Source organism: Pogona vitticeps, chromosome 4 (assembly GCF_051106095.1).
Source record: "Pogona vitticeps strain Pit_001003342236 chromosome 4, PviZW2.1, whole genome shotgun sequence".
Classification (NCBI taxonomy): Eukaryota; Metazoa; Chordata; class Lepidosauria; order Squamata; family Agamidae; genus Pogona; species Pogona vitticeps.
The window spans coordinates 14,173,274-14,187,988 of NC_135786.1; the positions used below are offsets into that span (position 1 = coordinate 14,173,274).

The 14,715-nt window shown below is 40.2% G+C and overlaps 1 protein-coding gene across 1 annotated transcript in view; it reads right to left on the reverse strand.

The window, feature by feature from the left end:
- Positions 1-13,003, reverse strand: part of ZNF831 (zinc finger protein 831) — a 66,737-nt gene extending 53,734 nt beyond the window's left edge. The window contains exon 1 of the mRNA XM_072996794.2: positions 12,739-13,003. The gene's annotated coding sequence lies outside the window, so the exon portion shown is untranslated. The remainder of the gene's footprint in view (positions 1-12,738) is intronic.
- Between the last annotated feature and the right edge of the window lie 1,712 nt (positions 13,004-14,715).

A 14,715-nucleotide genomic window follows, 5' to 3' on the forward strand; every position in this document is an offset into this window, starting at 1 on the left:
AAAATCATAACCATAGCTCTACTTAGCCTTTAAGTATCATGCTACAGTGTACAGAAGGGAGAGGAGAGGGGGCTCAGTGGAGCAAAAGGTCATTTTCCAGATGTGCTAGCAGCACAAGGGCAGCATCTCCAAAGTTAGGGGCGGGGTTAAAGGTGAAATAATGTGTTCAAAGAGGCTGATTCACATATTTTTACTTTTTAAACATCCAGAACCTGATTAATATTCCAATATGGTTAGTGCAATTTGCTGAGAGTATTTGCAGCCCATTGATGAGATATCTCTACATCTTGGTCATGTGCTTGGTTGGTTACTTGTCTGACTGTGCAACTAAGATGTACCTAGGTAATCTCATCAGTTAGCTGCACTTAGCTGCAGCAAACTGTACAATCCTTCTCCCATCACAAACAGGATTCCAATGCTGCCAAAAGGTGTATGCTATGTTAGAACTGGATACGGAACAACTGATTGGTTCAAAATTGGGAAAGGAGTACAACAAGGCTGCATATTATCTCCCTGCTTATTTAACTTATATGCAGAATACATCATGCGAAAGGCTGGAATCCCAAAGTGAAATTAAGATTGCTGGAAGAAATATCAACAATCTCAGATATGCAGATAATACCACTCTGATGGCAGAAAGTGAGGAGGAATTAAAGAACCTCTTAAAGAGGGTGAAAGAGGAGAGTGCAAAAAATGGTCTGAAGGTCAACATCCAAAAAACCCCCAAACCCCCACAAACAACAACAACAACAACAACAACAACAACAACAACAACAACAACAACAACAACAACAACAACAACAACAACAACAACAACAACAACAACAACAAACTAGGATCATGGTCACTGGTCCTGTCACCTCCTGGCAAACAGAAGGGGAAGATATGGAGGCAGTGACAGATTTTACTTTCTTCGGCTCCATGTTCACTGCAGATGGTGACAGCAGCCACAAAATCAAAAGATGCCTGCTTCTTGGGAGAAAAGTGAAGACAAACATAGACAGCATCTTAAAAAGCAGAGACATCACCTTGCCGACAAAGGTCCGTACAGTCAAAGCTATGGTTTTTTCAGTAGCGATGTATGGAAGTGAGAACTGGACCATAAAGAAGGCTGACTGACGAAGAATTGGTGCTCTGGAATTGTGGTGCTGAAGACTCTTGAGAGTCCCCAGGACTGCAAGGAGAACAAACCTATCCATTCTGAAATAAATCAACCCTGAGTGCTCCCTGGAAGAAGACTCCCTGGAAAAGACCCTGATGTTGGGAAAATGTGAAGGCAAGAGGAGAAGGGGACAACAGAGGACGAGATGGTTGGACAGTGTCATGGAAACTACCAGCATGAATTTGACCAAACTCTGGGAGGCAATGGAAGACAGAAGGGCCTGGCGTGCTCTGGTCCATGGAATTATGAAGAGCCGGACACGACTTAACGACTAAACAACAACAGGTTTTTGTTAACTGAAAAATTGGGTTAACTTAAAAAATAAAGGGGAAGCTTTTTTAAAAACAGTAAGAGTTTCTTTGCTTCCTCTAGTGATAAACAATGTATTTTGGAGGGTGGCATGATTTTATAGTAGACATCCTTCAGTCTCAAGAGACTATGGTAATGTGCTCTGTATGGAGGACTTGGAACAGAGTCTAGTGTGGCTGAGAAGGCCAATTCAAGAATGACAATCCCTTCCACATTGAAGACAAATACAATCTGTTCCCTGTCCAGCTCCCTGATTTTGCTAGTTTCGAGACTGCTTCTTTGCCTCAGCGTGCTGGACAAGCATCCCTTCAAAATGGGAGACCATAGTGCACCACCTGCCTCCAGTCTGAACACTTGGAGGTCAAGGTTTCCCATCTGTTCACGGCCATTCCTAAGGCCTTCAGATCCCACTTGCAGATATCCTTGTATCACAGCTATGGTCTCCCTCTGGGGCGTTTTCCCTGCACTAATTATCTACACAGGCACTGGCATACTGGGAGCCCTAAAAACATGGGGCAATTGTGCACATACTCCTACAAGGCAGTTCAGGTCAAGAAAAACAAAGCTCAAAAATGGGGAAGTGAGATGGTGGAGGGGCATAGGTGTGATGCTTCCATGTGTTACCTACCCCACAAGAGCCAATGTTCACTGTAACTTGGAAATCCTAAGAAAAATTCCTTTGTCTCATCTGCTTTTCAGCAAGAAGTGGTTCTCTCTGCCCACAAATGGTGAATTGGACAGGCATACCTTTAACTGTAAAGAAAATACAGACTTACTTGATGCCACCTATAGGTCAAACTGTTTGGCTACTCAATTATTTCTGACTAGATTTCAGGAATTCACAAGAATTCAAGGAATAATAAATACCATCCATTCTCTCTTCACATCACAAATTAATCAATAATCAAAATAATCAATTACATTTTAGAGTTTCAGAATTTGGCTGATTAATTCAAAACCTGACAGACAAGATACTTTACACTGAAACACTGACAATTTTCATTTTCTCATAGACATACAAGTAATTTCTTGCACTCCTACAGCTTCTCAATCTCAAGCTCTTATAGCAATTCAGGAACAAAGATTAATTTTTGCCACTTGAGGTTTATACAAACATCTTCAAAGAATGTAATCGTGAAAACTATTTTACAGTCCTTAGTATTATATGAGTATTAGAACGCTAATATGAAAAACATAGAATTAACTTTTATATTATATGACACACACTAGCAACATCAAGTGTTACACAGCCAAGGCAGGTATTTGAGACAAATGTCACCATTATGTAATTATTTGTATGCCATTTTTCTCTAATTGTGACCAAAGTGACTCAAAACATATCAAACAGAAACGAATTATAACAATTTGAAAAGAAAAAAAGACAATTACAAGTAGCCATTACATTAATAAATAATCCATCAATTTAAACTAAACAAGAGAGATATTAAAGCTTAAAATAAATAAAACTGAAATTCTTTTCAAGTTGGAGTAACATAAAGCTATGTTTGTAAAGCATATAGGCCCTTATACCCAGGTAGCCAACCTTTGGCTTAAAGATTCTTAATGAGCACTGTAACAAATTGAAACAAGGTTAGCTGTGAAAGGGTATTAGAAATGGTTTCGCAAACACTGAGGAAATTTAAATTTGAATACTTACCATATGGTTATTTAAATGAATTTTAACTTTTTGAGATTATCAAAGTAATGATTATCAAAGAGAGCAGTAAAGTACTGGCTGGCATTAGAGCACCTTAGAAGTGTACAGCACGGTGGGGAGGAAAGGAAATTTTGATCTTGCTTGTCTGCTTGGCACACATAGCCATACTGGATGGATTTAACCAAGGGTGTAAAACAAGGCTATCTTGCATCCATCCACTTCCAACACTTCATATGACTCACAAGGAGAATCCAACACATATCCTCTAATCAAGACCTGGGCAAAGTGTGGCCCGCTCCTGTCCAGCCCACGGACAGTTTTGAACATCAAAACCATTTATAGCTTTTTGTCTAAAGTTGATCAGTTGCTTATCTTTAACATAACGCAAAAAACCTCTTTAGTATTTGTGAAGATTAACAAGTTTAAAATAAAAACAATCATCACTGTTTCATTTTATTTTTAAGTAAATTTGGTTTGGCCTCCGAACACAGTTCAGATTTTTCATGTGGCCCCCCCTATAGAAATTAATTGCCCACCCCTGCTCTAATCTCAGGGTTTTCCTGTTATGAATGTACAGGGCTTGAAAAATTTTAGAATGTCTCACCAGTCAGTCTAAAATTTCACTGGTCAGCATGACTGGACTATAGCCTTGCAATTTATTGAGACTGCAAAGCACTGATTTATACCCTCAGACTTGGGTTGCTTTATTACCTGCGTGCCCGTGGGGTCATGAAGCTTGTATTTTGAGTGCCTTTCTTTTGAATGTCTCCGGCATTCAGTTGAAATTTGTCGTTTCGTTTAGTCGTGTCCGACTCTTCATGACCCCAGGCCCTCCTATCTTCCACTGCCTCCCGGAGTTGTGTCAAATTCATGTTGGTTGCTTCGCAGACACTGTCCAGCCATCTCATCCTCGGTCGTCCCCTTCTCCTCTTGCCATCACACTTTCCTGACATCAAGGTTTTTTTCCAAGGAGTCTTCTCTTCTCATGAGATGGCCAAAGTACTGGAGCCTCAGCTTCAGGATCTGTCCTTCCAGTGAGCACTCAGGGTTGATTTCCTTCATAATGGATAGGTTTGTTCTCCTTGCAGTCCAGGGGATTCTCAAGAGCCTCCTCCAGCACCACAATTCAAAGGCATCAAGTCGTTGGCGGTCAGCTTTCTTTATGGTCCAGCTCTCAGTTCCATACATCACTACAGGAAAAACCATAGCTTTGACTATTCGGACTTTTGTTGGCAAGGTGATGTCTCTCCTTTTTAAGATGCTGTCAAGATTTGTCATCGCTTTCCTCTCAAGAAGCAGGCGTCTTTTAATTTTGTGGCTGCTGTCTCAATCTGCAGTGATCATGGAGCCCAGGAAGATAAAATCTGACACTGCCTCCATATCTTCCCCTTCTATTTCCCAGGAGGTGATGGGACCAGTGGCCATGATCTTAGTTTTTTTGATGTTGAGTTTCAGACCGTTTTTTGCACTCTCCTCTTTCACCCTCATTACAAGGTTCTTTAATTCCTCCTCACTCTCTGCCATCAGAGTGGTATCATCTGCATATCGGAGGTTGTTTATATTTCTTCCAGCAATCTTAATTCCGGCTTGGGATTCCTCCAGTCCAGCCTTCCGCATGATGTATTCTGCATATAAGTTAAATAAGCTGGGGGACAATATACAGCCTTGTCGTACTCCTTTCCCAATTATGAACCAATCAGTTGTTCCATATCCAGTTCTAACCGTTGCTTCCTGTCCCAGATATAGGTTTCTCAAAAGACAGATAAGGTGGCCAGGCACTCTAATTTCTTTAAGAAATTGCCATAGTTTGCTGTGGTCGACACAATCAAAGGCTTCTGTGTAGTCAATGAAGCAGAAGTAGATGTTTTTCTGGAACTCTCTGGCTTTCTCCATAATCCAGCACAGGTTAGCAATTTGGTCTCTAGTTCCTCTGCCTCTTCGGAATCCAGCTTGTATTTCTGGGAGTTCTCGGTCCACATACTGCTGAAGCCTACCTTGGAGGATTTTGAGGATAACCTTGCTAGCATGTGAAATGAGTGCAATTGTATGGTAGTTGGAGCATTCTTTGGCACTGCCTTTCTTTGGGATTGGGATGTAGACTGATCTTTTCCAGTCCTCTCGCCACTGTTGGGTTTTCCAAACTTGCTGGCATATAGAGTTGAAATTAGGAGCAGGGAATCTCCATATTCTCCAGCATGGGACTACTCTACATTCTCCTGCAGAGCTATATCTCTATGTGCCACTCGAACTCTCTTCTTGCAAGAAGACAACTGTTTTCCTTTTCCAATGGGAGGGGGGAGGGGAGGACTACAGGATTAGAGAGAAAGGGGGAGGGTAGAGGCAGGGAGAGAGGGAATTGTGGGTCATCAAACAACATTTTTCATGCCCTGTGGATGTACCACTATTTTTTAGGGTTAGTTCAATTCAGAGCTTATCCATCAATGCAGTGTGCACTGGCAGACCAATGCTACCTTGGATTATTAGATCAGCAGACATTCCAATGCACTACTCCCAACAAAACCTTCCTTTTCCTTTTTTCTGGTTTAATTGTTCCTTGTTCCTTCATTTCCATGGTCTTCAATCTTTCACCTGTCCCCACAAACCAATTTAGTTCATTATAAACCACCTTTATTTAGCTCATTATTTAGTTAGCTATTAGTCTTTCCTATCCATTGATGGGCAGAGAAACCCCTGAACAAGCCCATTAAAAAAAAAAAAAAGCTGGAATGCACAATACCTCTTTGTTGGTAGTGAAAGCGGACTTCCACTGCAAAATACCCCAAGTCTACCTCAATACTACTTAGCACCTAAATACTACTTTTAAATTTACATTATTTTGTTAGAATTCTTCCAGCAACAGTGGATGGTAAATCACTATTTTTTCCCCAGTACAGTACTGAAGATAAAGGATAAGAATGGCTTGCCTTGAACCAGCCAGTGGCACAAATGAATAAATAAAAGAATAAATCTTAGCATTTTGGGATGTGCGCAACAAGAAAAAATGGATTTGGGAAGCATGAAACAGTAATATATGTTGAATTCACCCAGTTCAGCATATAAGACCTTGTGCAGACTGCATATGGATTTTATTCAAAACCACACACAATAGTTACCCACAAGAATTTGTTATCTGGCCTTGATCATCAGAAACCTTTCTCATCTCCATATATAAAAAGGAACAAATGGTTCTACATCGTTCTCTGAACATGCACTTAACTGAACACAGTGGGACTAACCTCTTAGTAAATATGAATAGGATGAGATTACATCATCTGTATTTATCTGTGTGGCAGCTTGGTGGAATGTGGCATGTATGTACTTGTTACATAGGAGCTGTTGTGTACTGAAAAGACATGCACAAAAGAAGACATAAGTGGCCTTGTGGATTCTTAAATGAAATTCTGAGTTACTGATCCAAGATATTGCTCAAACTTTTGAAGGAAATGAGATGAAGTAACATACTTTTTTGCCATCTAAAATGAGGAGCTTGCAAAACTCTTCCGTTTCAGATCTTATATTAACAAGCTATAATATTGGGGGGGGGGGGGAACCATGGTCAAATAAATATATTTGCAACTAGGGGTCCTTGATTACCATCACTACAAGTTACATCAAGACTTAGCCGTACTAAAAGTAGACCCAATCAAATTTGTGGGATATATTGTAATCATCTTAGAACTGCAGAGCTGGAAGGGACCCTATGGATCAGTAGTCTCCAACCTTTTCCCAACCGTGGACAAGTTGGGGGGTGGCGTGGCATGCTTGCACAGGGGGCACACCCACAAGGGGACGGAGCGCACATGCATGCAGCGGGTCTCACGCATATGCGCAGCACTCTCGTGGGGGGCAGAGCACGCTTGCGGGGGGGCCAAGAGATCTGTGTCTGCAGCCCGGTCCTGCCTGGCTGCAGACCGCTACCAGGTTGTGGAGCAGGGGTTGGGGACCCCTGCTATGGATCATTGAGTCCAGCCTGTCAAGAAGGCAGAGTGAGGAATGTCGCTCTCCACAGCCAGATATCTAAACTACTGAGTTACCCAGAAAATCTCAGTATTAGTGATTACTAATTTAAGCTCTATTGATTGCATCAAATTTTCGTACATAGCAGAAAGTTTGTATTTAATTTAAAATATCTCTGCAATCGAGAAGGACGTGGTGGCGCTGTGGGCTAAACCGCAGAAGCCTGTGCTGCAGGGTCAGATGACCAAGCAGTCGTAAGATCGAATCCACATGACGGAGTGAACGCCCATCGCTTGTCCCAGCTCCCGCCAACCTAGCGGTTCGAAAGCATGCAAATGCAAGTAGATAAATAGGGACCACCTCGGTGGGAAGGTAACAGCGTTCCGTGTCTAAGTCACACTGGCCATGTGACCACGGAAGATTGTCTTCGGACAAATGCTGGCTCTATGGCTTGGAAACGGGGATGAGCACTGCCTTCTAGTGTCGAACACGACTGGACAAAAATTGTCAAGGGGAACCTTTACCTTTACCTGCAATCGAGTACTGTGCTGAGTGGAGGGACAAACAAGACTTCCATGAAAAGATAACACTGGGAAAGGGAAACAATGAGAGACAGAACAATGGTGTGAGGGTGGGTATTAATATGGGAATATTTGCTTGTTTTATTCAGACAGACAAAACAAAAAAAATAGAAGTTTTTTTCCCTGCTAAATGAAATAATTAGTTTTTATGCATTCTTGTGCACATTTTACAGAAGTGGCTTTTTTAGGCAGAGAAAAGGTTTTGTAAAAAAGAAAAACCTTGTATGTTGTGTAAAATACAAAGCTTTAAAAGTAGAATGTATGTATTTTAATGTAAAACCCACAGGTTTTTTTTAAACGAATGCAGGTTTTTTAAAAAAGGATTGTTTTTGCTTTCATGTTGCAGTGGAAAACGTCGTAACTGCTGCCCATTTTTTCAGTGGTGTTTCTTGATGAGAACAAGACAATTCCTGAGTATTCATTACATTCTTGGATGGGACAAATGGGCTTCTAGTCCTGGTGTTAGCGGAATGGGTACCTATGAGGGTTCAACCTTAGGCTCCTTCCGTCGTTCAAATAAATCAGGAGATTCTTGTAACTTTGAAACAGGGGTGAGGTTTATTGGGGCATTTAACAAATAACCAGTATCAACAAATTTGTCCCATTGTTTCTCTCCTGCCAACAACGGGTCAGTCAGGGGTTTCCATCCTTCAGCTAGGAACGGGTTGCCTTAACCCACGTTCCACAGACCCGACCAGTCTATTGACATATTCGGGTTCATCGTCTGTCCTGCCTCTCCATCCAACAGGAGAATAGTATCTTCGTCTCGGTCATCCATCCACCCAGCACGTCCGACCGATGTGGGCGTTCGCCTAGGGCCTCCCCGGTATCCCTTCCTCCTCATCTCACTCACCCTCCATTCTATTCTCTTGCTCCTTTTTTCTTCCACTCTCTCCTTTTCCTCTCTTAGCTTTCTCCGCCACTCTCTGGCTTCAACTTCTCCCCAATAAGAAGGTCTTGGGGGAATCTCTCTCCTTTGTCTGTAGTCAGCCTCTTCCTTTGGGACTCTTAACCTTTCCCATGCACCAGTCCAGGGGTCCTCCATCCAGACCCATTCCCAACCTGGCGGCAACTGTTCCTCCCTCCTCTCGCCCCCCTGTCTTACAGTACCAAGGCAACTGTGGGAGGGAGCAGCGCAGAAGAATGAGTTTTAACCTAGGCTAATCCACACACATTTACAGTTTTCAATATAGAGTAGTAACCGTTGCAAGACAGGTCACATTTTTAATTGATCTGCTGAAATGAAACAAACTTGATGGAAAAGTTTAGCAAATGAAGCTCCATCTAGCTTAACAAAATAGAAACAAGTACACCATCTTTCACAGTTGCAACAGATAGCATTTGTAATTGATTCCTACATTACTGTATTATTATAGCTTAAGAACAGAAAAATTTGAGAATTAACTACTTTGGGGACTTTGGAAACAGTAACTGTTAACAATTGCCTCGTTAAAATAGATTTTGAGCTCCACTAATCCTGCATTTTATTTATGTCAGAAATGAAAGCAGCTATTACTCAAACTGTTGACTGATAACCTGCTGTTGTGAGTGAGAGAAAAAGCATAATTGTCTTCAATTTAGTAGATTTAAAATATAACACACAAAAAAAGTAGACCTTTCCAGAAACTCTCTTGCTAGCAAGCAAATTAAACAAAATCTGGCAAAACGGATAGTAATATGTAAGCCTGAAATCCTAGAGAGCACTGATTATTAAATCACTTTACAGGATCTACTACATCTTAAGTTGTAGCTTAAAAATATCTGTCTATTTAAAAGCACAACCAGCACAATTGTTTTTTTAAATTTTTAAATAACTTTTCTAAGAATGGGGTTCGCAGCCTGGGGGTACACCTGGACCCGACGCTCAACATGAAAACCCAAGTGGTGTCGGTAGTTCGCACCGCCTTTTTCCATCTTTGCCGAATTGCCCGGCTGCGACCCTACCTTGACATGGGGGTGCTCACTACCTTGGTACATGTGCTTGTAATCTCAAGACTAGACCACTGTAACGCGCTCTACGTGTGGCTACCTTTGAGGCTGATGCGGAAACTTCAGGTGGTGCAGAATGCAGCGGCCAAACTCCTTACTGGAGTGAGAAAACATCAACATATTTCTCCTGTTCTGGCCAAACTGCACTGGCTGCCCATCTGTTTCCGCATTGACTTCAAAATTCTAATGCTTACCTATAAGGCCCTAAACGGTTTAGGACCTCGATACTTGGCAGAGCGCCTGCTCCCACCAAGATCTACTCAGATCACCCACATGAGTCAGGAGGTGAGGCTGAGGATCCTGACGCCGAGGGAAGCCCAGAGGGAAAAGACATGAAGCCAGGCCTTCTCGGCAGTGGCTCCTCGCCTTTGGAACAACCTTCGTCCAGAAATTCGCAAGGCCCCAACACTGGGTACTTTCAAATGCCAACTGAAAACATGGATGTACATCCAGGCCTTCCCTCCTGTCAACTACTGATTTCTTCGCTTTGCTATTTATTATTTATTTATTCCTGCACTATTTGTTATTGCTAATGTTTTTATGTTTTTTTAAATTGTTTTTGATATTCTGTAAGCCGCCCAGAGTGGTAGAATATACCAGATGGGCGGGATATAAATCAAATAAATAAATAAATAAATAAATAAATAAATAAATAAATAAATAAATAAATAAATAAATAAATAAATAAATAAATAAATAAAAATTGTTTCTTAACTTTGCAAATGTTTGTGTTTTTATACTAACTTGAGAAATAATGGAAAAATATCATGTTATTTTCCTCCACTAGTAGAACACATGTCTTTTAAAGGACTTTTCTTCTTCCACAGCAAGACCAGCCTTCCCCACCACAACCGTCCCAGACTATCTGTACAATACACACAAGACTAAGGTTTACACCCTAAAAGAAAAGTTGGCATTACAAAAGCATCAAATTACAATTTGACAAGAGTGAAAAGCGATGTCTTTCTGGATCTGATACCTTCCGAATATGTTGGACTACAATTACCATCATCCACAGCATAATGGCTTGGGTAATGGAAATTTTACTCCAACATATCTACAAGTCAACAGTTTGGGAAGGAGTGCCAAAACAGATTAAATACAACAGACAGAGGTATCATTTAATATCAAATACAAGAGGCTAAATCCTATTGTTAGTCCCAACTAGAGTACATCCTCCTGAACGAACAGTACTTCATTTAGTCAACATTTAGTGTAAGTCCCACTCAGTGAACACGTCTGCTACAACCAATCTCTGGATTTAGCCCGGTGGGCTCATGCAGTTAGTTGCATCAAAATGAGTCAAGTGGTGTCCATGACTAATAGACTCAATCTGTATTCTAGTAATTACTGAGGGATCATACATTATGCAGCAGCCAGCCTGGATTTACCACAGTTATGTGTACTCAATAAGAAAATGTGCAGTTTTCCCAGCTCTCTGACAAGCACATAACTCACACTAATCATGTTCACACTTTATACAAGGAACATAAAGTATTTTAGGTCTACCTGAACAAAACATAAGTAAAGTGGCACTGTATCACAATTGGTGTAATATGTGAACTTACCTTTAAAAATCTGAAAATTTTATGCTGCATAGCTAGTCAATTCTCAGAACTCAACTGCTTACATTTAGGAACACTAAAATTAAAATTTCCTTCCTCCAACATAGAATTCCTGCTTCTTTTCTTTATACCCTACTAACAACTACTAATCCCCGTCTTTTCAGCCATAAGGTTTAGAGTATTTGAAGACTTTTCAGGTTCAAGTTTTCAAATGGTTATTTGGGCAAAGAGTTAAAGATAAGTCTGATTTAACCCCATTGAGAAATAAATGACTAGGGAATAGTCTATCAATTAACAAGTCTGTTCAGTTCTCGTACTCATTAACTCCTATAAACATGTAGCTCCAAAATACAATTGTCCCCTTCACTGCTTTCAAGACTTCTTTAATTTAATGTGCTAACAAACAGCAACAGCTCTGCCAATTAACAGGAAACCACTGCTGCCTAGAAGCATCATGGGTGCATCTGAGTACAAGCTCAGAACTTTCAAACTGACTTTTCATAGTCAGTATTAGCTGATTATACTTTATGGAAGTCATATGCAGTCATTAATTATTATAACAAAAATTAATGGATAATTGTTTTTCAGCAAATGTGTTGCATATGAAGAATTACATGCACATAAATTATTTGATAAAGAAATATTACCTACATCATAATACTCAATAACTAACTATATTACCACTTCTAATAATCTTTTAGTCCATCCTGACTAATTCTTTTCTGCCTGTGGCACTTTACAAGGCACATATTTGCCATGAAATGCTACTTAGTAAAGAGTAGCTCATAACAAATATTATATTTGTTTCACTTCTTCTACTATGCACATATTTTTCCACAGAGTTAGTTTTTCAAATTCACAACATTTTAGCAAACAATTATGCTATTGAAGTGGCCCACTTCCGGTCAAAAATAGTCTAATTGTGTCAACATTTTATTTTTAATTTTACCTATATTTCCATAATTTTAAACTGTGCAATGTTTTCATACAAATAAAGAAAGTAAACAATTACAGCCTATGTCTTGAATTACCACACATCATTCTATATTTTAGAAATCAGAAAGATGGCCTAACTGAGAACATATGTACTTGCATTTTCATCATATCAATTCTTCATTAATACAAGTACCAAGTGTGTGCTACATCTTCACTGTTACTAATTCTTGCAGATTATGGACAAAACACCAAAGCTAGACTTCCTTCTGAAAGACTACACATTAGAAGGCTGAAATTATGCAACTAACCTACTTTCTCTCTTTACTAGAGAACTGTACCCTTTTAAAATAAGAGAAGGGAAGACTTCACAAAAGAGCAAATATAAACAGAAGGATGCATAGCTGATACAATGTTTTATAGACATGAGGAGAGAGGTTTTCACAGGCACAGAAAAATGTATGGCCAAAGGCATATAGGCAGATGTACAAAACCAGTGAGAGGCACAACAAGGATTGAAGGATAAGCCTGCACTATAAAGCATCTGGCTCATGACAGACATCATGGGCAAAAAGAAAAACATACCTGGAGCACACCAATTTACAGTCAGATTTGGCCAAGCTTTTGCATCCTCAAGTGTATGGGAGAGAACTTTGCCTTCTTATGAACCCCAACCAAATGTCAGCATTTGTACGCATTCCTCAAAAAGCTTTTCTCTCTCTCACTTGTTTCACATGGCACCTCAAGCTGCTGTCCCAGCCCACGCAATCTGTGAGTGCTGCATCCTTCCACCTCGGTATTTATGCACTCCTGTTTTTATCAGTTGTCAGGGAAACACTCGACTTCTACTGTTGCGGCTTAGTATCTAGATCAGTGTTGCTACAAAAAAGATGGTTTAGAAATTTAAAGGTAACTCATCTAATTTTTCTGATGGCCTAGAGGTCATGATTTTACACAGAGATCAATACCATCCTGGTTTCTTTTAAAATAAATGCTCATTCCATAGTTAAGATTTAGAAAGTTACACTCCCTATTAAGTATTTCAGTCTATATGGAACTTTTTAGATCTGTATTCTTTCTTAAGCATGAAAATAAGGTATTTAATAAACTGACACTATAACCACAATTAAAGATGCAACCTAAAAATTGCCTTCAAGAAAGCAATCACATGGGCATGCTCTTGAAAGGTTCATTTAATTCACTTAAGAAAAGTCATTCAGACCTTTTCTAAATTATGTTTTACTTAATACTGCTGCAACCTTACCAAAGTTGTTTGCATTCACTTTGTCTACTGCATTCCTACATTATAAAACTGGTCACCTGATTCACTATTCTTAGGATGAAATCATGTAGCCAACCTCAAGATTCACACAGTCACTTCCTTGTTCTTCTTGTGGTCAGCAATCCCCTATCTTTCATCCTCTGATGCAAATCTATTTGCAATTTCACAAAAACCAGCAAATAATGTTTAATCTTTCCCTGCAAAACAGGATTTTTTAAAAATGATTCACAATCAAACCTCATTCTGACCTCTGGTTGCAGGACAAGTACATGCTAGTTTTCTCAGATGAAAAACCAAGCCGTCTGCTTTAAAGACTTGGAAGGGGGTGGAAAAGATCACATGAAACTGGAGATCCTGCCAGGCTTTCCCAAATACTGCGGAACTATTATCTTCTATTATGTCTGAACCACCTCACTGCAGTGCTCTGTTGATGAATCTAGTGATATGCAGGGTGGGATCTCCTGTACCTTAGGGGCTGTGATCACTGCTCAGCTCCAGCTGCACAATACATATTTAATATTAAAGATAATATTTAATGCTTCTAATCTTTGGTCAGTTATTTTCCCCACAGTATTATCTCTTAGAAAAGCAGTCAACAAATTCAGCCTGTGACAGGTCTGAGAACACAAAGTGGGAGCATAAATAAAATGTTGCAATCCAACCCCACACCCAGAGAGGATTTTGGGCTTCAGATAAAGTTCAGAGCTGGAGCAGGGGGAGAGAGAATAGAACCTTTTCCGGTGTTCTATTTACAGCTGTCAGGGCTACCACTGAAGTTAGCTGCTACTCCAAACACGAGCATTTTATAACAACATGGTGGCAGGAAGTTCTGGTGAGCAAGAAAAAATGAGTCTTAATTTTCTCCTTGAACATGCTCGTAGAGTACAAAGAAGGAGACTTCTTTTTTGAACTTCATGATACACATCTGTAATCTTTTCCTTTCCAAGATATATATTATCTGATGTCAGAGACTTCAAGAAACTAATTTTCTTTTCCCCCAAGGAACTGAATTAGAGTTTAAGGGAAATGCATTTTCCCTACAATAAATATGTCTCTGTAGAACTGAATAAACGGAGGGTCGTGGCAGAGTGCTGTGAGCTCACCTGCTCATCGGGCTGATGTAACTGCGATGAGGAAGGCTGTTTTCAAGGTAAGAAAATACAGGGAAACCGTAGCCATGGGTTCAAAGGGAGGTCTATGAGGCAGTGCAGAACCAATGGGAGAGACCACTGTGGAGATGGGGGCCATGTGTCTGGAAAGAGGTTGCACTTCATGGGGGG